General features: G+C 45.4%; 1 pseudogene; it reads right to left on the bottom strand.

The window, feature by feature from the left end:
* Positions 1-470: 470 nt before the first annotated feature.
* LOC125726464 (intersectin-2-like) overlaps positions 471-25,120 on the bottom strand; it is a 28,020-nt pseudogene continuing 3,370 nt past the window's right edge.

The following is a 25,120-nucleotide window of genomic DNA, read 5'->3' on the forward strand; positions in this document are numbered from 1 at the left end:
AAAAAAAAAAAATTTGTTCCTTGGTAAAGTTGGTTTGTCTCACAGGTACCGAATTTGTATAATTAAAATAAGATAAGATATTGACATAATATATTTTTGGTTTTATAAACAACTGACAGGAAAAACAAAAACCTGAGATATTACCATATCCAGTGGTAAACAATAATCAGTCCCAAAAGGGCTTTCCTATATTTTGCATTTGTGTCAAACGTCCACATTATCAGAAGTACTCAGGAGTCCAGACGGTCTCCAGCAGCACTGGCATACAGCTCTCAGCTCACAGACGCCACCTGGCGAGTGAACGTGGCAGAACCCTGTCTGTGCTGGAGCCGGACTGCCCGTGGCATCAGCCTAGAACCTGCTCTGCTGATGCTTGCCGCTGGTTCCGGGGATCGGAATGAGCATCTCGTCAGGAAGCCTCAGCTCTGTCCGTTTGTCTTGGGAAGCGGGGTGGAGGCGGGGGCGGGGCGGGGGGCGTATGGCATGGCACCAATCCGCGTCGCCTCATTTGAGAGATTTTTGGTCGAACAGCTGCAGGTCCAGGCGCACCCACACCTCGCCTGTCGGCACCTCGTGCAGCAGCAGGCGCCTTGTCGCTGCTCCCTTGTTTTCCAGCTCCTTCTTGATGGTGGCCACAGGAACTTCAGTGCGGCCCAGGAAGTCTAACAATGATACAAGCAGCCATGATGAAAGCGGCCACCATCAAACGCTAGTAATAGAACACAGGCCATTGTGGCACAATGAAAGAAATTAAGCAATAGGGGGGGGAAAGAAATAAACGGTCAAACACAAAAGAAATTATCTAGTAGAAGGGTTGCAGTGAGACTGCAGAATATACCAGGGCATAAAGTAGAGAACGTAGTTCATCTGTATGTGTTCTTGGGCTGTAGGAGTAACCCGTACAAATACAAAGAGAATGTTCAAACTCACACACACAGAACCAGGGGGAGGATATGGAACCAGAACCCTGAAGCATGAAACCACAGTGATACCCCATGGAGAAACTTAAAATGACGTGTAATAAATAAATAAATTAAAAATAAATTAAAAGTTAAATTAAAAAAAAAAAAAACAAGACGAAACTTCAAATATGACACCCAAATTTTTCTAAGGGAAATTTAACATCAGCACATTTAACATCAGAACTGTTCCCAAGACGAATTTCAGGAAGTGTCAACGTGTAAAAAGAGGAGAAATAAACATCTGAAGAAAGGACTAACCATCGGGAGAGAACTGGTCCCTCTTGAAGATGGTGACACATAGAACATCCTGGTACAGGTCCTTAATGAAGAACTGACAGTTGAAGTTCCACTTGGGGTTGATTGTGTCATTTATTGTCCGGGAGGTGAAACACTGTGCCCCCATGGTCACCTCGCAATATGGATTACTCTTTCCTGGAGGGTGTAGGCCATCAAAAAAAACCATTAAACCCAACCATCAAGCCATACATGAGGTACAAGGCATTAGGGGGTTAGCGGCTGGAGTTTCGGGAGATAGGACTTGACCTTTGACCCTCACCATTGGGCTTGCAGGGCTTGAGCTCTGTGGCCTCCAAAATAGTGACCAGCAGGCGGCCAATGCCACTGGTTTTCAGGGAACGAGCTGGAAATGCATACAGCAAGTGATGCATGAGTCGAAAGACCAAGGAACAATAAATAAGATTCATAATAAAGAAGTTAAGATGCAAGGAACTCCCAAGGAATTGGCAGAAATAAGATACAGCAACTGGAAAAAAAAACTGTAGTTAATGGGGCACTGCAGTCTATGATAGGGTTATCAAGGGTTCAGTAATGAAGGTCTGCATAAATAGACTGTACAGCAACCAAAAGGGAAAGTAGTAGGTTCTTAAACTGCAACGGATGTGTTCACTGGAAGGACAGGCTGTGTAAAAGAGGGAAACTCAAATTCAGGAAAAACCAGTGCTCAGCTACAAACTCAGACCAAGATTTTGTTTTTACAAACCAGTTGAGTAGCCTTTGACTGACTCTCTATGCTCAACTGGTTGGAAGAAACAAATTCTTGCTCATGGGGTTTGTAGGTTCTGGCTGTGAAACGTCCAACATGGACTAAAACATGGGGTCAGGGTTCTGAAACACTGAATAGGGTAATGAATATATACTGGTGACTTAGAGGATTTTATATTACAGATACATAAATATACACACACACACACATACATATAACTAAATTAAATAGGAAAAGGACAAGCAATTTTGTAGACAGATGAATAAAACCATTACATAATCAAACTGGACTGAAGGGTTATGCTAAGACACTGAAAAGGATTAAATGCAAATAAAATAGTTCACCTTGGTAAGCTTTCTCTCGCTTCTTCTTCTCAGTCTCTATGAAATGTTCTGAAGCAGCTTTGATTTTCTGCGCCCAGGCAGTCCTGATTGATTAAATAAGAAGAAACACCTGATTTGTTACCAGAACAGGACACCGAGGGAGCCTCCTTGTGGACTGAAGCCACAGCTTCCTTGTTCAATTCTCCTTAGTCTCTTCTCTAACTCCCTTCCTTCCCCACTCATTGATGTTCTCTGTCCTGAGAGTATAAACACGGTCGATGTGGGAGATGTGGAAGATTGGCTCATCGCTAGACGGATCGGAGGGCATCTTCACCAGAACTTCATTTAGAAACACGGGCTGGTTGGATAGAAGACCAAAATCGGGTCATAGACTCGCATTAAATTGGAAGTACACACAGTAGAGAAAGCCCGTAAAAATGGGCTAAACATACAACTAAGGAAATGGCACCTCTTTCTAGAAAGTTCTACTCCGAATTGTATGGATATGAAAAGTTCATTTAAAACGCAATGTATGATTTTGTGCCGTAAATGTAACTGTCTGGTATTGCTAGCCCCCTCCATTACTCCCCAGCATGAAAAAGAGTCTCACGTTCTTGTACATCTTGAACTGCATGTTGCACTTGGGACTGAAGAGCTTATCCGTCCCTGATGAGGTGAACTGCTTCACTGCTTGGGTGAGCAGCAGGAAGTCATTGAAGAGGAAGGTGTATAACTCCTTGTTGCTCTTAGTTTTATAGACCTTGCCGCTGTGTAGCAGCTTTCGGGGACCCAGGCAGTTGGTCAAGGAGTTGAATATCAAGTTCTGTAGGGAAATGGAACAATTGGAAGTGTCCAGTAAACTGTAGGAAAGCTGCAAAAATCCAGACCCTAACTTGTAGTAGGATTAACTCTGTAGACGACTTTGTTAGAGGCTGTGCATGTAAACAAACATTTGTTAAGAACTTCAGGAGGGAATATTGTAGATTATATAAAACCCAGGCTATAGACAAGAGCTTCGTGATATAGTTGCATTAGATGTGCTCACCTCAGTGATGCCTTCACACTGGACATGGCTCTGAATCCACTCTAACCTGTCGGAGTTCTCCTTCTCCCGGACCCCCTCGTTGACCTGCAGACAGAGCTCCTCGGCCCTGTCCAGAGCCTCCCGCAAGTGTCCATGGTCCAAGTGATTCTCTGGAGTGTTCTCGAGAATCTGGGGAGCAGGAGATTTGGAAATAGGTCTGGGACCTGCCTAAGAATGAACTCTGTCTTTGGACAAGGACTGTGGAGTTCAGGGTAGAGTGAAGTTACTGGCGGTTTGATGTTAATCAGATCCATCCATCCATCCATCCATCCATAAATAAACTGGTGCAGCACGTTTTGTAACAGTTGACATCCAACATTTCACAATACCCATACTCACTGTTAGGTTGAAGAAACAGTTGTTAATCATTTCTGTATGATCAGCAATGAGTGTAAATATATATGTATACGTTATTTCTTATCTTCTAGCCACATACTCTTAGCTATTGTACTCTAAGTAGGTGGTTAACAGCTGCCTACTTAGATAAGAATCTCACTTCCCTCTCTTGCGCCCCCCATTGACTATAAATAAAGAAGCCAAGGGGAACCACCCTTTGTAACACATTCTGCTGTAGTTTGCATTGCAGAGAGTGTGGGTACCCTTGCAAGTAAAACTGTAACCTGTGTGTGTCTCGTAAATGTGGAGTTGGGGTGGAAACGCCGGGCGCTTTCCCCAACATAGAATTTGGTCCTTCGAGCCGGATCCGAGGAACCCCGAAGACGTCTCCAGTACGCCGAGAGAAGCGACACCGAAGTCTGTCGACAGCCACTCGAAGTCGGGTGCAAGAAAGACCTGTGATGTGAATTCGTCATCAGGCCGGTGGTTAGAACTGCGCTCGACGTCTGGTGATGTCTGAAGGACCTCGGTGACGGATCAGAGAGCACACTATACAGGTGAGAGATACGGCACCTAAGTGAGTAGGTGGCCAAGTGAGAGATACGGCACCTAAATAAGTAGGTGGCCAAGACATGCATGTGGTTGAGGTTAGCCGAAATTAACCGGGAGAGAAAGTAGGCGTTGTTGGAAATATATATATTGATGTATGTGGATGTGTTTTTATAGGTTTTAGATTAACCTACACGATCCACCCTAAAAGCAACAACATACTGGTGACTGAAGGATCAAGGACGGGTTTCATCCCTGAAAACTAACACCGCTGCTCTAATAGGGAGCAGTAGAAGGCCGTGTTAGTGTCCTCCTGAGGTCTCATGCCAGATACTTGCTTTTAGGATTTTTTATTTTTTGTAGTGTATCCATTAAAAGGTAACAATGGGGAAGAATCAAAGTAAACAAATGGAACTAGAGGGAGATGAGAAGTTTATGGAAGGATATAAGCCAGGATCAGGACAAATAAGTAGATGGAGGAAAAAACATGGGTTTGAAGGAAAACTCCACACTCCAGATATATATAAAAGCTCACAGACTTTTGTATAAAAGCTAAACTTAAAACTGGAGATGTTACAGACTACCAATAAGAAAGAAGGTAAAGACAGAAAAAAAGAATATGTTTTTTCTGATGCATGGTTGGAACAAAGTAAGTTAAGAGATGTACGTAGAAAACAGAGTATGCAACAATTACATGGAAGGATAGAGATAGTGTTTATGAGACGAGCAGATTATGGCAGAATAGCGCAATGTAAACAAAAAGATGGAGAGGAACCTGAGGATTTTATGGATAGAATGAGAGTTGTATTTAGAGGAAACTCAGGGATCCCATTTGATGAAGAGGCAGTAGGAGTGTACCAACAACAGCTAAAACGAGCTTTTGTCGCAGGCCTAAAGCCCGAATTGCGAAAATATCTTGACAAACATTGGGTACATCAGAATACTGGTTCAGTCCAACAAGCACTAGAATATGCCCAACACGCGCAGAGAGCGCAGAAACAGGAAAAGACAGACACAATATTCAGCGCCTCAGATGTAGTAGCGTTAGTGCAAATGAATCCTCCGGGGAGGGGAGGATTCAGAGGAAGGTCAAGAGGCCGAGGAAGGGGGAGAGGTGTTTTCAGAAACAATTACAGGAATTCGTCTCAGCAAGATAACATTTGCTGGACATGCAGGAAACCTGGACACTTAGCTAGGAATTGTAGAGTAGGGAAACAACCATATAACCCAAACTCCATTGAAAACAATGATCAATGACCCCCCTCGGAGGCCCCTGTTACCGACACCATCCGAGGCAAAACAGAGGTGATTTTAAGAAAGGAAACGGAGGTCACTTTACAAGACCTTTTAGATAAGGAAATAGATTTACAAGCAGTGTGTCAGTTATTAGCAGAAAGGCAGTGGGAAACCTTGCCAAGTCGGAAGTTAGTCATAAACGGCAAAGTATATGAATGTCTGTGTGACACTGGAGCATGTAGGACTGTCCTAACCTCCAGTCCTCCCGGAGTCACATATTCTTCATCAGTCATAAATATAAAAACGGCAGGAGGTCAGACAGACAGACATCAGTTAACAAACCCAGTTGCAGTAAAAGATAAGGAAACTGGACTTGAATGTCAAGCACAGGTGTTAATAAGCCCTTCTTGTCCTGTTAACTTGTTAGGTCGAGACCTTATGGTACAAATGGGCATTAGCGTGGTTGCCACAGCCACTGGCATGAAAGCAATCGTAAATGAGGAAGCTTATGTTGTGCAAGGAACCACAACACCACAATATTACTGGTCTCTGGACCTAGGGGGAACTGCACAGACACGAGAATTATTGCGGAAAACTAGAGAAAAGCAGTCCCCTAGACAGGCCCAGTTCATGCCTGACGATGCCTTACACGTCACTATGTGGTACAAAGACACCCTTGGACCAGATTATGTCTATGACAAAACGTTTCATGCCCTCCAAGACACTTGTATAATATATGTATGTTAACCCCACCACTGGGTTTTCAGCAGCCTCAGTCATTTTATCTAACAAGCAACAAGCTGTATTTAGAGAGAGAACACCACACGTATCTCTTTCAAAACCACCCCAGATGCAGTGGAGAGATGTAGAGATGTTCTTACGAGATTCTATGCACAGTTACAATGACTACCAACCCGTATCTGGCTCCTTTGGGATGGAGAGTTCAAACCACTCCCACCACACACTTAAAGGACCCAACCTGACAAATTTTTTCAACCCTGGAGGAGGGATCATGTCCAGATCTAGATCGCCTTCCAGAAGGGTTGTGGTCGTCCTCCCCCACTGATGTAGGGCTGGTAAAGGGATTCCCACCTTACAAAGTAACTGTGAAATCAGAACACCGTCCGGCAATACCCATTAAAACCTGAAGCAGAGAAAGGTATAGCCCCTGTAGTGCAAGACATGTTAGCATCAGGAATATTGCGAGAGGCTCCTGAAGCCACTTGCAACACTCCTATCTTTCCAGTCCAGAAGGGACATACAGGGAAATGGCGCATGGTGCAGGATTTAAGACCTGTTAATAACATAGTGCAACATGCAGCACCAGACGTGCCTAACCCACACTTATTGCTCAACTCATTGACTCCTGATAAAAGCTACTTCTCAGTAGTGGATCTTAGTAATGCATTTTTCTCAGTACCATTGCACCCTGATTCTCAACATTTATTTGGATTTACCTATAAAGGGAAAAAATATACATATACTAGACTCCCTCAGGGATTTTCTGAAAGCCCACATGTATATACCATGGCCCTTAGATACTCTATGAGTACCTGTGAAATACCATCACATAGTCAGGTATTACTATACGTGGATGATATCTTAATAGCAGCAGATTCAGAACAACATTGCAAAGAAACTACCCTAACTGTGCTTCAGCATTTATACAATACTGGACATAAAGCTTCTAAACAGAAGTTGCAGTACTGCAAAAAGACAGTTGTCTATTTAGGGCATAACCTTTCACAAAAAGGTCGCTCGCTGCTAGAGATAAGGAAACAAGCTATACAGGAAGCACCTAAACCACAGACTAAACAACAGATGCAATTATTGTAGAGAATGGTTACCAGATTATGCTTTTCTAGTTCAACCTTTGCAAAATTTAATATACGGGAAGGAGATGACTCTAAAGGACAAAATACAATGGACTGAGGACGGAGAAAATGCTTTTACAAATTTAAAAAGAATGTTGCAAACCAATGTGACCCTTGCTCTACCAGATTATCAACAACCATTCACCCTATGTGTAGATGCTAATCAAGGTTATATGAAAGCAGTATTAACACAGCCATTCGGAGCAAAAGAGAGACCGTTAGCATTCTATTCAAAACGATTAGATGCAGTAGCAGCTGGCTTTCCACAGTGTTTACAGGCCTGTGCAGCTGCTGCAGAAGCAGTAAAGGTATCAGCAGAATTGGTACTTTGTCACCCCCTCATACTTAAAGTTCCTCATTCTGTGTCTCTAATCTTGTTGCAGACACCGCTTCCATTCTTAACACATACAAGACATCTTACCTTAGTGTCACTTTTGCTCTCACAACGTAACATTGAACTTCAGCGGTGTGGCCTATTGAACCCTAGTACGCTTCTCCCTACCGCAGAGGATGGGGAGCCACATTCTTGCAAAGCAACAATAGAAGAACAAACAAAACCAAGAGCAGATATTCTGCAAACTTTTATACCAGGATCAGAAGTTGTTTATGTAGATGGCTCAGCATCAAAAAATGATATGGAAAAAAATAAAGTTGGGTATGCTGTAGTTACATCTACTGAAGTGTTAGAAGCCAATGCACTCCCTTCTACTTGTTCAGCACAAGCGGCTGAACTTTATGCTGTGATCAGGGCATGTGAACTGTTCAAGAACAAGTCACTTACTATCTACACTGATAGTCAATATGTGTTTGCAGCTGTCCATCACCATGCAAGAGTCTGGAAAAATAGAGGTTTTAGAACATCACAGGGCACATCTCTTACTCATACGAATTTGCTACTTAGATTATTAGACGTTGTGCATTTACCGACTCACTTTGCACTGTGCAAATGCAAAGCACACCAGACTGATGACTCTGCAGAAACCGCAGGAAATAGTTTTGCAGATAAAACCGCCAAAGAAGCGGCACTGAAACAACCTACCTTATCAGTGGCAGACATTCTTTTTATAGATAGCGATGTGCTATGTGATGCACAGATTCATGCTCCTAAAATAGAAGTACAAAGTTGGATCAAAAGAGGAGCAATACAACGAGAGAAAGTTTACTATATGAATGACAAGCCCATCCTACCAAAAAATTTATACAAAACAGCTGCTTTGGTGAGCCATGGAAATACTCATGTCTCAACAGGAGGGATGGTACATATCATACAACAATATTTCTATGCTATAAATTTTTCTGATTATGCAAAACAATTTTGTAGGACATGCTTAATTTGTTGTAAACACAATGCACAAGGAAACATCAGACCAAAACGTGGCCAGTTCCCCACAGCTGAGTATCCGTTTCAAGTTGTACATATGGATTTTATTGAATTATCTTGGTCACAAGGAAAGAAATACTGTCTAGTTATTATAGACACCTTTTCTAAGTGGGTAGAAATATACCCTGTAAAGCATTGTGATGCAATGACCGTTGCAAAATGTTTGGTAAGCCATTATTTCCCTACCTATGGCATACCTCATATTATAAGATCAGACAATGGGACTCATTTTGTAAATCAGACTATGTCCCTTTGCTCACAAGCATTAGGTTTTACGCTTAAGAATCATTGTGCGTATCACCCCCAGAGCGCAGGCTTAGTGGAAAGGACCAACGGCACTATTAAAACAAGGCTAAAAAAGACAATGGAAGAGACAAAAAGGCCGTGGCCAGAATGTTTGTCTCTAGTAAAATTATGGATGAGAATAACTCCCACTCCTGCAGGATTAACACCTTTTGAAATAGTGTATGGTAGACCATTTCCCCTAGCAACTGAAATGAATGACATAGAAAAAGCAGACCGAGAAAATACGCTGGCTGATTGGATGCGTAAACTACTAACATCACAACAAAAACATAGCCCCAGTAGTCTGCCGGTAAATTCTGTTTCTACTCAACAGGATAACTTGCAGCCGGGAGATTGGGTCCTGGTCAAGGTCCTGTTGCGGAAAGATTGGAGCACACCTCGGTGGGACGGTCCTTATCAAGTCCTCCTCACAACACCAACAGCAGTAAAGATCGCAGAACGACCTTCCTGGATACACAAAAGTCACTGTAAACCCATCAAGCCCTTATCAGAGGCCTCAGCAACAGAGTAGCAGTGGAAGTCCGCTACAAAGGCACAGTAACCAATAGGGTGCTGTTGTCTCAACCCGGTGAAGAAAACAACTGAGCTGCACTCTATTTAGGATGGCCCTGATAGGGTGGGGATGTGGTAAAGTGACTCTAGGGGTCATTCTTGTTGTAGGACTTGTATGGTTGTCCTGGCTCTCACCAGCTCCATTACAGCACCTACGGCGATGGACCCATGATGACTTCCATCTACGCCCGTTGCCCGCTGACCACTCACATCCATTTATGCAAAACTACTGGTACCGATATGTACATGATACTGTAACAGCGAAAAATGTGACAAATTGCTATGTTTGTTCAGTAATGCCCACTCATAGTGAAGGACCTACGGTGTATGGTAAAGCTATGAACATATCCCAAGCCAAGTGCGCTGCTTCTTTCGCAGGAATAGGATACCAGAGCCGTCTTTCCCTTATATTTTCGCTAGCAGGGGAAGATGTGAACATAACTATACCTGGGACTAATAGAATGACAGTGGTCCGAATTAAGTATCAGGAGGCTACAGGAAACTACCCAGATGACGTTGGGTTTCAAAATGGTACCTGTATACAGGATTTCTGGGTAGACTTCGCTGTTGCTAAAACTAATGTCTCACTTCCTTTTTCTGTCTTGATGGACCGAGACCCACTGACATATCAGCATGCCATTTGTTTTAAGCAAGATAATGGTACGCGATGGATAGGAGGAAACACCACGAACTGTAACCTAACATATGTAGACAGCATGTATGGATCTCCAATTTCGATGCTTCGCCCCAGTAATGGAACATATTGGGTGGACGGAGTAGCATGGTTGTGTGGACCTCGTGCATACTTTGTCTTACCACCGAACTGGTTTGGAGTGTGCGCTCTTATTTTTGTTTCAGATCACACCTTCCTGATAGCACAGGAAAGTAAAACTTTCTTCAGAAGCAGGAGAAGGCGTTCGATATCAATACAACCCCATGATAGTGTGTGGGGAACCGACGTGCCCGCTGAACATAAATTGTGGGGAACAGGCAGTAAAGTTATGCTGGCCCTGTTCCCTGGGCTAGGAATTGGAAAACTCATGCTACGCGTAGAAACTCTAAATTATAGACTAGGTCTATTTATGAATGATTCGATACTGATTAACCAAAAACAAAATGAACAATTAGACATAACCAGACAGATGGTAATCCAGAATCGTATGGCATTAGACCTACTGACAGCCGCACAAGGAGGAGTATGTGTCCTCCTGAACCAAACGTGCTGCACTTACATTCCTGACAATGTGCACTCACCCAATATAACATCTGCCTTAGACCGCCTCCGAAACTTACAAAAAGTGATGACCATGGACAGTCGACCGCAGTCCTCCTCATCCTGGTTAGACTGGTTTATTACAGGAACATGGTGGTCAATACTGATGAAAACATGCCTACCTCTTCTTTTGTTTTTCATTTTATTTTTCTGTTGTTTTATTACTGTTATACCATGTTTGAAAATGTTTATTAATCAAGCTCTTAATGCTGCTTTTCGGACACGCAGTACAATGTTTCTCTCCCTTACCCAAACTATAGAGACAGAGCCTGTTTCCAGCGATGGCGATGAAGAAGACATATAATTCATAATGACGGCCGAGCCGAAAGCACCCGTGCAGGGCTCGGACCTGAAGAAACGGAATTAAATGTTTTCCAGGATAATGACAATGTGGTCTAAATGAAGGTTGTACCTAAAGTGCTTTTGCAACTTCTACAATGTTGATGCTTCTGATCATACTGTCATGATAAACAGGCTGCTTTGTCAGGCTGCTGCTTTGTCAGGCTGCTGCTTTGTCAGGCTGCTGCTTTGTCAGGCTGCTGCTTTGTCAGGCTGCTGCTTTGTCAGGGTCAGGCTGCTGCTTTGTCAGGCTGCTGCTTTGTCAGGGTCAGGCTGCTGCTTTGTCAGGCTGCTGCTTGCAACTGTTAGGTTGAAGAAACAGTTGTTAATCATTTCTGTATGATCAGCAATGAGTGTAAATATATATGTATACGTTATTTCTTATCTTCTAGCCACATACTCTTAGCTATTGTACTCTAAGTAGGTGGTTAACAGCTGCCTACTTAGATAAGAATCTCACTTCCCTCTCTTGCGCCCCCCATTGACTATAAATAAAGAAGCCAAGGGGAACCACCCTTTGTAACACATTCTGCTGTAGTTTGCATTGCAGAGAGTGTGGGTACCCTTGCAAGTAAAACTGTAACCTGTGTGTGTCTCGTATATGTGGAGTTGGGGTGGAAACGCCGGGCGCTTTCCCCAACACTCACTCTTCTGCCTGAAGTTTTTGCATTTCATTGGTATTTAACTCCAGCAAAACAGCACATTCTTTCTTGTATTTGCTGACCATGATGATGGTCACAACCATTATCATTTGGTCCCCAAAGGAATTGACACGAACTGCATCTTTGGCAGGGCAAAGTCATACGTAGCAGCAACCCAAATTGAGCTAAATCCAAGGCAAATTGGATGAGGCTAATTCGTCATGCCTCCCACATCGCACACTGAAGGAGGGACCACGGGTGACAATGTGCAGGACTTACGTTCTTTATGATGAGTGGATAGCGGGTGATTCTCTGCATAGGCTTCAGCAGGAAGCTGGACAGTGGCATACCTTTACACCGGTGATCTGTAGCGATTTTCTGAGAGAGAGACACACACACACTTAGGAGTCAGAAACCCTAGCCTACGTCCTTATCTAAAGCACCACTCTAAATTTCAGTCTAGGTGCTTTAGAAGAGTTGAGTCCAGAGGTCTCATAGAACATAGTATTGGCCCGCAAGATATCTTTGTAATTCATTTCAGAAGAAAATAAAGAACAGTTCAACATCCATTTAACCCGCTACCGCTTTTTCACTGAGGACATTTGGACGGCTGCAATTCTCCCGCTTACCGATCGCTCTGGAACAGCCTTTAACAATGAACTATCTACCCCTCCCATTTGTTCCAGGGCTGCTGCCCACCATTCCTCACCTTGAGGAAGTCCTTGAACTCGGGTTCCTTGTCAGTCTTTTGTTGCAGCAGGGCTGCACCGTTAAGCTGGCAGCTGCAGAAGCGGATGTAGGCCTGCATGTGCGAGAGCTCCGAGGCCAGGATGTCCCCAATCATCTGCACCGGCATCTTCTCGCCACCCGTTTTCTTCCTCACCCTCAGTGCCCTGCCATTCACAAACACAATCACCAAAACCGCAAAGGCCGCCAAGTCCAGTACCAAGCAATTTCTTCGTAAAAGTTCAGGTGAGTTTCAAAAACAGAATGCTGGCCAGTGCCATTCTCAACAAACATTCCAGTCAGTTCTTTAAGTGCAAAAACTGTGCAGCCTGTTTTGTTATTATCCATCGACTGCATAGATAATTCCTTTTCCTGGCACTTCTCTATTTCTGGGACTTCACTCTGCCTATGACATTTGCTGTTGTGGGACACGATACTCGCAGTTCGTATTCCTAGAGCAAGGTGGCAGCATCGGATCACGTTTCATTCCCAAGAATTTCAGCTACCAAGAAGAAACAAGCTTGTGGAAAGACACACTTGTGAAGTTTGGTGTTGGACATAATCAGGTCCTTCCAGTTGACGAAGATCATGGCCATTTCAACATCTGTCAGGCGTCCCGACTCAGACATGGGCTTGTAAAACACCTGGAGAAAAAAAAATGAGAGACGGGCAAAGTTGGAAAGGGTTAGTAAAGGTTAAGAGGGATAACAAAATGTTAGGGAAAATAAGTTAAACATGTTCTGGCACAAAAACCTACACTCAAAGCCCTATACATGAGATCCATGACAAGAATATAAAAACTCAAAACTGCAAATGCTTAAAGCAGACTGAAGTGCAAAGACCTCACGGGGGCCCCACTGCAGATCATACCTCCAGGACCAGCTGAAGGTCAGCCATGTATCGCTCCTCCGTCTCAATGAGCTCGTGGATGTAACCCTGTCGCTTCCTCTCCTGCGGACTCATGGTGTCCAGGCTGGTCAGGTCAGCACACCCTGCAGGGTCGGGGATGACGGGGGTGGGGGTGGGAGTGGGGGGGGGGGCAGCCGCGGTCAGCAGCTGTCTTGCGTGGCCCCAAACATGTGGCTAAACCACTGGCTTGAGAAGCCGCTACCCGGAGCTGTCGCTAAGTCACTGCGCGAGAACAACCCTCCCGTCCGTCTTACCTTTTGCTGAAAATTCAGATGCGCGCAGACGCTGAAACTCCATTGGGTAACTTTCAATACGCCTTTTTGCATGAGCCTCATCCCCAAGCCTTAAAAACCGCAGCCAGGTTTCCTCTCTCGAACCCATTTTGCCTGGGACTGTAACCATCCTAGTGCTTAGCTTCTTGAATAACCTGGTCCTGGATATATATATATATATTAGACGCTAATAACCAAACCTCACACCATCCTTGTGTAAGACAATGACTTGCCAAAAAAAAGCAGGTGCTTTTTAAGCAAATCCTTTATTTTCACGATAAATGTACATATGTATAATTTGAGGCACATTTTCAAAGTAACACAGCTTGGGAACTTTAACACAGACAAACTGACTTGACTACTGCCAATGCACTGTGGGTAAATTCCCAGTGGGGCCAAATGAAACCTCAAACTGCATAGACTGTTTAACAATTAATGCAAGGGATTCATTCAAAATGCATCTCTCTTGCCAGCAGCATAAACAGATTGCAAATTTGCATAAACAGAGCAAACCTTTAATTGCTTGCAAAATGTTTTCCAAGTAGAGGATATTTTTCAGCTGTTAAATACCTTATTCAGACATTTCTATGCCTTACTGCAAGTAATCACACATATTGTAGACTGAGCACACAATATCACAGTCATCCATTTTTTTTTCATTAAACTGCACTTTCATATAAAATAAAATAAGTCAATACAACTAAGAGTAAAATCTGGGCAAACCAGGTTACATTCAAAATGCTTGTAGTTTTACTACAAAGTGCCGCAGCAGTGATGATTTCTTGAACACTGAGGCACAGAGAGTTTCACCCTGATGTGAGAGCAAAAGACCACACTTTATAAACCACCAAATCTGCCATTTTTATCCTTAACCGAGTAATACGATTCTTTAGCATTTGTTCCAAGGACATTGTCAACATTTACCTCTGGCTAATAGTTACACTGGCATGGACCAAATAGTCAGCAGGCACCATGCAGAAGGATAATCTTCAGAGTCTAAACCTTAGTGACCAAAAAAAGAATTAGCCCATCTAACATCTGAATTTTATCAATAACCAAATAATCAATGGCAAGGCAGATTTTCATTTTAAGTTGCATGAAAAAGCAAAGTGTGAGGCTCAGTGGGCTAAAGCCTCGTTTTTCGCCCAGCCTCAGTACATCTGCGGGTCCTTCAGCAAGGCCCTTAACCCCCAGCTCCCTGGATGCTGCTATGGGTGGCTACCCTTTGCGGCCAGCTTGCTGTCACTTACAGAAAGCAAACTGGGGGTGGCGTAAAGAGAATTTCCCCATAGGGCTCAATAAAGTATCAATTATTATTAAATAAAGACATGTATCTTAGTTATAACTAGTTTTTAAACTTGTTAGAACCCAGAAACCGCAAAACATGTACTGTTAAACACCAGCAGGCCTTGTTTCGTTAAAGGTTATGCATATAATTACCTGAATTAACCACTCCATCTTGGTGGGGGGGGGGGGCATTTACATTGACGTTACCTCCCTAAGGTCACTTAAAGCAAAAAAAAATATATTCTAAAACATTTCCAGTATTATGGCAGATCAGCTGAAAACTCACAGCATCCTGGTCCAAACCCCCTCAGGCGAGAAAGCGGCAGACACTGCACCGGGGCACTAACAGGGCAAACCAAAGTCCACCAAAGCCCGCCGCGAGTGTTCGGAAAAAACAGCAAACAGTGAAGCAAGGACCCAGAACTTTGACCCTCGAATGGCTCACCGACCCCCACATAGGGAAAAGATGAAGGCTGCAACCAGTGTATGACTGCCTGCTTGAATACCCTTCCACTCCATACATTATAACAAATAACACCCTCAAAATACACAACTACATGTAAGGCAACAAAGGTTTCCCCTTAGTCTAGGTATGTATGACGAATATTCTACACACTATACCCATAGGCAAAACACAGTACTTAAAGAAGTACGTAAACAGCCAGTAATCGTTGAAGCTCATGTGTCGCCGTAGGCAAGCTACACCACCAGGGCCCCCTGTCTGCGACAAAGTGATATTGGCTGGCTAAGGCAGCGCCTCACCAAAAGATGGCACCCCAGGTGGCTGCCTATGTCACCTAATGGGTTGACCAGCACTGAGCACAGTACTATAGCTAAAGCCATGGGATTTCGTAGAGGGAGAGGATTAGGGTTAGGGTTAGGGTTAGGGTTAGCAGGGTTAGGGTTAGGGTTAGGGTTAGGTTTGCACTCATGGGGTTGGCAAAAAAAACCTACCAATGGAAAGCATGTGTCTGTGTACATGTGAATTCATACTGTGAACACACGCACACACACTTATGCAATTACCCAACGGTACGTAGCCCATAACTGAACTACAAGCTAAGCGTAAACGCACCGTTGCCTGCACAGATTATCCCAGATTTTCCATCTGCGCAGTAACATTCAGATATAACTGTCAGTGAGAGACGTTTTAACAAACAAACAAAAAAAAGTTAGGATACTCAATTGCACTTAGGGTAAAAAGCCATTTTTGAAAGAAAAATATGTTTTAAATAGTTAATGACTATGACTCTACATACCTTCACGCTCTCCCAAAAAGCTGTTTAAATGATATGCTTTATACTTTAAATATGGCATCAGCATCTATCACTGGCATTGTAATTGCTTTGCATCATAAGCAAGAACAATTTTAAAGACTAAAAACATGAATATAAAAATTACAGAGGGGGGCACTTGCTGTTGGACTGGTAGGTGTGTGGGACCTGCTTCAACACATGAGGAAAAAAATTTAAATAATAATAATAATAATAATATTAAAGCAGAAGTAAAAGAAAGTGAATTTGATGAGAAGGCAGGCCCTATCCAGCGAGGAAGCATTGACTGATATGGAGCACCTAAAGGGTATCTGAACAGCTCTGAGAAGCTGTGGAGGAAGAGGCAACGATGCCGTCCTACAAGAACAACACAGATAGAGGGAAAGATGGAGGGAAAGGTGGGGGGGAAAGAAGGGAAAGATGGCAGGAGAAGAGTGTAAGGAGGGTGGACGGATGGATGGAAGGAGAGGAGTGCTTCTCTGAAGCACAACTCTGAGAAGAAACCCAGTCCTAATAGGCGGATGGCAGAAGAGAGAGTATGCACGCCATGATGTGGAAACTCATCGACCCTCTCATCATGGTTTTTTATGAAGACATTTGCCAATACCAGGTAGTATCTTTCAAACTGCCCTACTTCACATCACCAGGCCTCCCATGAGGTCACCAATGAATCATTTCTTATCTGTGTTTAGGTTTCCCCTGCAGCACACAGCTACTGCAAACTCTCTCGATTCATCTTTGGACACAAACCATTTCTGTTCAGAAAGTCAGACCCAAGCAGGAAGCCAAACCGTAGCCTTGGTAGAGCTGCAGTCAGCAGGAGAACAGCCCTTTGAGAGACCCATACAATGCAGGTGGGCACTGTAACGTGGGTCAACTTTTACCCGAAGGTCACTTTCCACCTTAGATTTTGGAACTACCGCTCTCTCATTTATTGCCAACAGCATGAAACACTAGGCTGCAAACTTTGTATCTTAAGACATTTGCAACTATCAACAAGACAAACAAATATTACTTGGGGGGGGAAAAAAATTAAACTTACATTGTTGACTGGGATCGGACTCCGTGGTCATCTTGACGTAATTGGTGGGGAACAAGCCGACGACGCCATTCAGCTCCCCTTTCCACCAATCAGCATCGTCCTTGTTCAGCACATTGATCAGTTGACTTTTGGAGAAGCTCATCTCATCCTCGTTGCCCGCCTTGTAGTCGTACATGGTGATGACCTGGCAAACTGAAGGAACAGCCAACATGTAGGAAAGGCTGTTACGGAAGATGCAGACGGAGATCATCGCAGATCTTGGCATGTGATGCTGTTGATCTTACTTGGAACTGGAGCTGGTGTGGACTTCCCACTGGTGGGGCCCAAGAGCTTGACGTGGGAGGCGGGGAACCATCCGTTCTGGCGTTTTTTACCCCTAGCCTGGACAGATACAAGACAAGAGGTTCCTCATCAGGACATACATGCCAACCTAATTTAGGACAAATGCATCTGACCTGAGAGAGACCCGCAACTCAACTTCAATGCCTCCTCCCAAAAACAGCCCAGGATTAGACCTCATTATGGGCGGCCTCCACATTTGATTAACGTCACTATCATGACAACACGGGTCCACAGACCTGCAGAACCCCTTGCCACCACCCAGATGGGTTCTTGCCCTGGATGAGGATAAGCTGTCCCGGGGCCAGGCTCAGCTGCTCCGCTCCGGTGGCCGTGTACGCAGTCGTCACTTGGGCAACCTCTGTCATACACATTCACAAATGAATGCGAACGCAAACAAGCACACGTGTTCAAGGTAGATAGAGCTTCGCAACAGTCGGCACTCGCAAAGACTATTGAACACAGCTGTGTTTCATCTGTATACAGGACACAGCCTAGCTGCAGATGCACCAGCATCAACGGAAAGGCAAAGATAAAGGTGTGTGGTGGCTGCCAGTGAATTTCTTGGCTCTTTACTGAGTGGTGACTGTGGGATCCCGCATCCTTACCTGGCTTTTTGCCGACTCCACCTGACTTTCCAGTGGTGCTATATGTCTGTAGACAGACACACATATTGGTAGAGGTCAGAGTAGCAAAAGTTAGCCTGTCATGATTTATTATTTATAGACAATAAACTCTGCAGTTTAAGTATCTCTGAGAAAAGTCGTTCATGACAATTTACTTCAGATTCCTTTGGCGTTACGTAGTTGGAGGGGAAGACTCCACTCCTGTCTCCGATGTACCCTTTCCACCAGTCCCCTTCTCTTTCCGTCACAACGACGGTGTCTCCTTCGTTGAAAGTGAGGTCTCCTGACTCTGGGCTTTCATAGGTATATAAGGCTACATACTCTGATTGGATGAGAGACAGAATGGCCAAATGATTTTTAACTGCCACAAAACCTGCCTTCTGATTAGACAGAAAATCAACGGTCAACAGCCAGTGACAAAATCCGGCTTTCTCCTTTTCGACAATGGCCTCTCACACCAGACCCTGTTTCAAGGTTACTTCTGACATGCTAGCAGCAATACCATTAATATCAAGATGATTAAAAGGTACGCAAGAGAAGTCAAGATGACAATATGCTAGATTACAGATGGCCAAACAAAGTGAAGAGTAGTGACTGGCTAAAATGGAATGTTGGGTATCAAAGAAAGACACAATGTATGCAAAATGCGCTTCTGCTTAGCTTAATTTAACTTCTTTTCATTCAAATTCTTCCCTGGAAAAGAAACTTACCTTCTTGTAGAGTATTGTCAGGGTTATTGAACTCATCCACAGAAGAATATAGGGGTCTGGCAAAATAAAGTGAAAAAAAATGGATCGGCGATTCTGCTCATACGCATTTTTCAATAGAAAAAGAAAAAAATCCCTTACAAATTGATCTCGCTTATCTCAACCAATAATATAAGCACAAAAACATCACAATAGCATTCATAAGTGTTGAGTCAATCAGTCAAACCAAATTTACCATACTAAATCTAGCACATTTTCTCAAACATGTCACAAAGAAAAGGCAGGGATTATTTAAAATCACTCCTAGATGCCTGCCCCGAAAAATGCAAATCAAATACCACTTCAGTAATAAATACGTAGAAATATGGAATTAGAATAAGGAAATGGCTCAGTAAATGACCACCAGTCTCCAGGTAGCTGACAGGCTTTGGTCTGAGCAGAACCAGAACCCTTCTGGAACCTCCCGAGGAACCGCCAAGAGTGTCACTTACTCATTCCGGCTCAGCCCTGCACCCCATTCAGCTCCCCCAGCCACCAGTTTTCCTGCTGCTCCAGCACCGTGATGATGTCATCCTTGGAGAAGTTCAGGTGGTTGTCCGTCTTGGCCGTCCAGGAGCACAGCGCTTGCACCTGGAGGCCACTTGCCACCTGACAACGCAGAAAACATGTCTGTCAGCCGGGACACCACTCAGGAAACAAGATCTGATCTAGACGTACTTGAAACTACCTTAAAAATCCCCCCAAAAATGGACATTTTGATAAATGTTAACATGAAAGTTTACCAACTTATGAATATACCTAGAAAGTTAACACTCTCGTGCATACATGGTACATCTCAGTGTATTGTTATATATGTGCAAACACATGCACAAATATGACCAAAAAAACAACATATATACAAACTACACTATTAGCAAACATAGTTGACTTGTTTATGGCGATAAAATCATGCATTTGTGTTGGGGGCCCCTTGCTGGCCACAAAGTCACCACCTTGTGGAGGGGCCCCAAAGTGGCTTTTTAAATGGGTCCCCAGAAACAGCAAACCTGCTTCTGATTGTTATATATAAATAAAGAAAAAGCATAGTACAGAACAAAATACTGCAGTAACGTGCAAGACAGTCGCAGAAGCAGTTGAAGGCTTCTGAACAGACATGGTTCAGATGCAGCCATGCAAACAGGCCACAGACTCACTGGCACATAAATACGCATAGGCATGCAGTGGAAATACAGAAAAAGAACACGACCGATCGGGTGGGGCCAGTTCTGAATTCTCACTCGAGACAGTTACGGTATTCTTCAGGTAGGGGGCGCTCCCAGGATAACTACCTGTCCATACTCCATAGAGGCAGAGCCTGGAGGGTGGGTGGGAGTGAAGGCAGAGTTCTGCCCTGCCCCCCCAGGAGTGCTCTGTCCTGCTGGGAAGGTACTGGAATTAGCCTCCGCCTTGCTGAAGTAGGGACAGACCAGGAGAAAACGGTCAGTGAGACCCACATAAGCATTCAGATATGACACAGGACCAGTTTAGATGCTGGACACCAAGGGGCAACATTACCTTGCAGAGACTGAGGTAGATGCAGTTGTGGGCATCAGAGCCTGCTTGGTGCTGGCCGCAGATTCCGGTTGGCTGTGCTTCTCGACGTAGCTCTCAGGGAACCAGCCCATCTTGCCCTGGTAGCTGCCATACAGCCAGCCCTGCTCGCCTTCCGTCTTCTCGTCCACCTGCGGACTCAAGGCGATTGGTTAAGGGCTACCACATGACACACATGGGCGTACTATCCAAAACCAGGTCACGACTGGCCAGAAAACACCCTAAAACATATGAAAGGAGAAATGTGCCATTAATAAATTAAATATGTCTACATGTTTATTTATTTTGTCACAGGGGCACTTGTACCCCTCTGTCCTCCCCCCCCCAAAAAACTGCTCCTTGTTGCACTTTATGGTGAACAAAAGGATTCTAGATCTAACTGTAAAACACCCGAAAAGGATTCAGAAAAAAAGAGCTAATCAGGCACCAGGGCAATGATTCAGCACATTTAATTTATGGTACAAACAGATTAACATATGGGGGTGCACTCTGTATACCTCAATCAAGCTGTCCGTGTCAAAGGTGAGCTCGTCCGCGTTCCGTGCTGTGAAGGGGTACAGGGCTCTGTAGGTTGTCAGGGAGGCCGATTTCCTGTGTGTTGACTTGACGGGTCTCAAATTCCCTGCAACGACAGTGAGTCAGTCACCTCCTTGTGTGACTGTTCTTCAGAACGCTGTGTCACTAATGACGCACTGCAGCTATTGAACCAGCACACGACACCTCGGGTCTGCTGATGGGACACTTGCATTTGGAGGCTGATGAAGAAACTGTACAAACCCCACCGCTAATGGTAGCTTTACGTGTCTGAGATTGTGATTTGTCACTGCGTTTCCACACCTCCCGAAGGGGGCTGCATCGAGGCCATAATCCTTACCTTTTCGCTCCTCTAGGCCCCTGATCAGGGCCGACAGCTTCTCATGAATGTCTGTCTTGCCTAAATTGTGCTGCTGCTGCTGCTTTTGCTGCCGGGCCTCTTCCTCCCGCTGTCTGGCCACGGCCTCCTCCTCCTGTTGCTTTCTCCTCCTGTCCTCCTCTCGCCGTCTCTCCTCTTCCTGTCTCTTCTTCTCCTCCTCCAGCCTCCTCCGCTCCTCCTCCTGTCTCCTCCGCTCCTCTTCCTGTCTCCTCCGCTCCTCTTCCTGTCTCCTCCGCTCCTCTGCATCCCTGACAGCAGCTATCTGAGCCCGCTGACGTCTTCTCTCCTCCTCCTCCCTCTCCAGCTCCTGCTCCTCCTCCTTCTTCCTTCTGTTCTCTTCCTCTTGCCTCCTTCTCTCTTCCTCCTGCCTCCTCCTCTCTTCCTCAAATCTCTTTTTCTCTTCTTCCAGTCTTTTCCTCTCCAGCTCTAGCTTCCTTCTCTCTGCCTCCACCTTTCTCCGCTCCTCCTCTTGCCGCCTCCTCTCCTCTTCCTTCTGCCTCCTCTCCTCCTCCGCCCTTTTATGTTCCTCTCGCCGCCTCTCCTCCTCTATCCTCTTCTCCTCCTCCCTCTTCTGGGCTTCCTCCTGCCTCCTCCTCTCCAGCGGCCCGGCGGTTCCGCTCAGCCTGCTCCTGAGCGGCGCGCAGTTTGGCCCGGAGTTCACGCTCACGTTCTTCCTCCTCCTTCAGCTTGGCCTCCCGCTCCTCCTGGATCCTCCTCCGCCGCTCCTCCTCCTCCCGCTCCAACTTCACACGCCACTGCCGCTCTTTCTCCAGCTTGGCTTGCCTGTGAATGACATGATGCATCACATTGAAGCTGAATTTGGCCCAGCACCACATCATGGCCCTTCAATCACGTGATGCAGCTATATTTTCTTTAAACAAACCATCAAGGTCACGTCATCCATTCAAATTTAATGCTTTAACTGAACTTTGTCACACTGGGTCTGTAATTGACATTAAAATTGCTCTTAGCCATCTGACATGTTCTGACATTATGTAGGTGATGTGTTGACCCACTTAAAAATAGAAAAACAAACAAAAAATAAGTAAAAGGGAGCTCTGGATCCCCAAGGACCAGCTTGGGAAGCACAGTGTTAAAGTGATATTAAAAAGCGATTTAGGACAGGTCAGTCACCATTGCAGGGAAACCAAACCTGGCACCATGACAGCCAACAGAAATGCAAAAACGACAACAGAGCATGCAGGCCTTGCAGGAGGCCTAGCTCACCTGACCGCCTCCTCCTCCTCTCTCTTCCTCCTCTCCAACTCCAGTTCTCGCCTCCGCTGCAGGTCACATAGCTTGTCGGCCTTGACCTGCCGCAGTCTGTCCAGGACCTGCTGCTGCTTGGTCTGGCTTTCCCGGAGCTCCTGTGGGAAGGGACCGGGCCCGCACCACCATTAGCGCAGAGCACCAAGCCACACCGCCAACCACCACTCGCTATACAAGGTACAGACACCAGATCCAATTCAGAACACACGGGATTCTGGGCCATAGATTATGGATGTTTTGAGGCTTCACTTCTCCACTTTATTCTATTTACAAATGCTACTGGCCCCTGTACAGCACACTGGGCTAACTAGAGGCAAGCCACAACATTGATGCCTTTCTACCACCAGTAATGCCTCCTCACCTTGATGTCCACGTTGTACTGGTCCATCTCCGACAGTTTTGCCACGGTATCCTTCTCCAGCACATCCAGCTGCTCCTTGAGTTTCCGACAGACGATGTCCTTCTCAGTCACGCCCCTCTTTACGGAGGAAAGTGTCGGACCTGTATACAGAAACACTACCTCTAAGCAAGACCCTTCACCTGCAATTGCTTCATCCTGGGACTGACAATCTACATCTAAGCCCTGCAAGGAAGTCCTCCAACTTGCAGGGAAAACTGCAAGGGGGTTGGTGGCAGGGTTGGCACTCCAGCCACCGGAAAAAAATGTACACTGTTCCATTCCATTCGGACTAGTGTGATGCTGAGGTGTCACCCGCTGCACGACTACACTCAGGTTCTCATCCCTGAGGTGGTTCGTGTGGAGGGTGCAGCAACGCGCTGTATCAGCAGGGGGCCCTTACATTAACAACCCTAAGTGCACCTCGAGGTTATATGGTAAGTATTTTCTTGTTGACATGTGAGAGGGAGGGCTGTGACAGATAACCTGGCCCCCACAATCCCCCACTCCACCCAAACCCTACAGAGCCGAGATGAGTTGGTAGCCGACTTGTGCCCAGAACTTCTGGAAACTCCTGTACTGCTGGAAAAGCCTTCCAGGGGGGGTTACATCTGAAAGCTGGCTGAAAGAACGCCAAGATTCTGCATTGCTGTCATCGAAGCAAAACTGTCGACTGCCTCCAAGCCTTTTACTCTAAGGTGAATAATGTAGCTAAAATACAGATAGATGTATTACAAGTGGGTGCATCCAAACTTTTGTCTGGTAGTGTACACCTACATTTTAGAAGCACAAGAAGCATGTACCACCCATGTGCCACCATGACATTTAAGTACTTCAAGAATGACTGCAGGGGGGGGGGGGGGGCGCCAGGTAACGCAGGGAGAAGCAGGGAGATCAGACTCACCAGACCTACTGTTCAGCCCCATGTTGCATAGGATCTCCTTGCATCTCTGCTGCTCCACAATCAGCTGAGAATGTTTCCTCTGCCCCTCCTGCACAAAAACAGGCCAAACTCCCTCAGAAAGCTGGAGAATCCTGAAATAAACCCTCCCTGGAAACTTCACCCTATCTATCTATTGCTTTTATAGTAAATTCCCCCCCAAAAAAACTGCACATTCTCCAGGAAAGGTGTGAAGAACAGTCTCTCCCTTGGTTGCCAAAATCTGAAGACTGCTAATCAGACAGGAGTGGCACAGCTGTTGTATAACGCACAGCAGACATAACGCCAGATCACATGGAAAAAGAACCGTGTTGAATCTATTTATCAGTGTTGCAGCTGGTGCTCGTCCCATAGCTGCTGGGATCTTGGACGGCAGCGGAGGAAGGCCGCAGACCTCAAGCTGCCGCTGCAGGGCGTTGACCTCCAGCAGGCAGCTGTCCTGCTTCTGACTGATCAGTTCCAGCTCTCCCTTCTGGATGCTCCTCTTGCTCTGGACGTCCCTGAGTCGGTCAGAGATCTGCTTGTGCTTGTCTCTCTGAAATTAAACAGTGGTCTTATGAGTCCTGAGGGCGGGAATATTGTCGCTGTGGACACAAGCATGTGTACCATTGACATCTGAAAGGAAAACGTGCGTCTCTGATAGTGCGATTTCAACAGCTGGCTGTTCCTCGTTCCTGAAGGGGAATGCAGTCGGTCGGGGCAAACAGGTGCAGGACGGCCTGGTCCTCACCACAGCCTCCAGCTCCAGCTCCAAGCTCCTCTTCTTGGCCTTAAGCTTGATGATGTCCTCTTGTTCTTGGTTCCTCTGATTCAGCAGCTCCTGTCGCCTCCTCCACTCCCACTCCATCTTCCTCTGACGCTCCAGCTCCTGCTTAGCAGCCTGCAGGGACACACACATGATCACGACCAAACACACACACACACACACACACACACACACACACACACACGCGCTAATCACAGGTCGCAC

The sequence above is a fragment of the Brienomyrus brachyistius genome, unplaced genomic scaffold (assembly GCF_023856365.1).
Source record: "Brienomyrus brachyistius isolate T26 unplaced genomic scaffold, BBRACH_0.4 scaffold72, whole genome shotgun sequence".
Lineage (NCBI taxonomy): Eukaryota > Metazoa > Chordata > Actinopteri > Osteoglossiformes > Mormyridae > Brienomyrus > Brienomyrus brachyistius.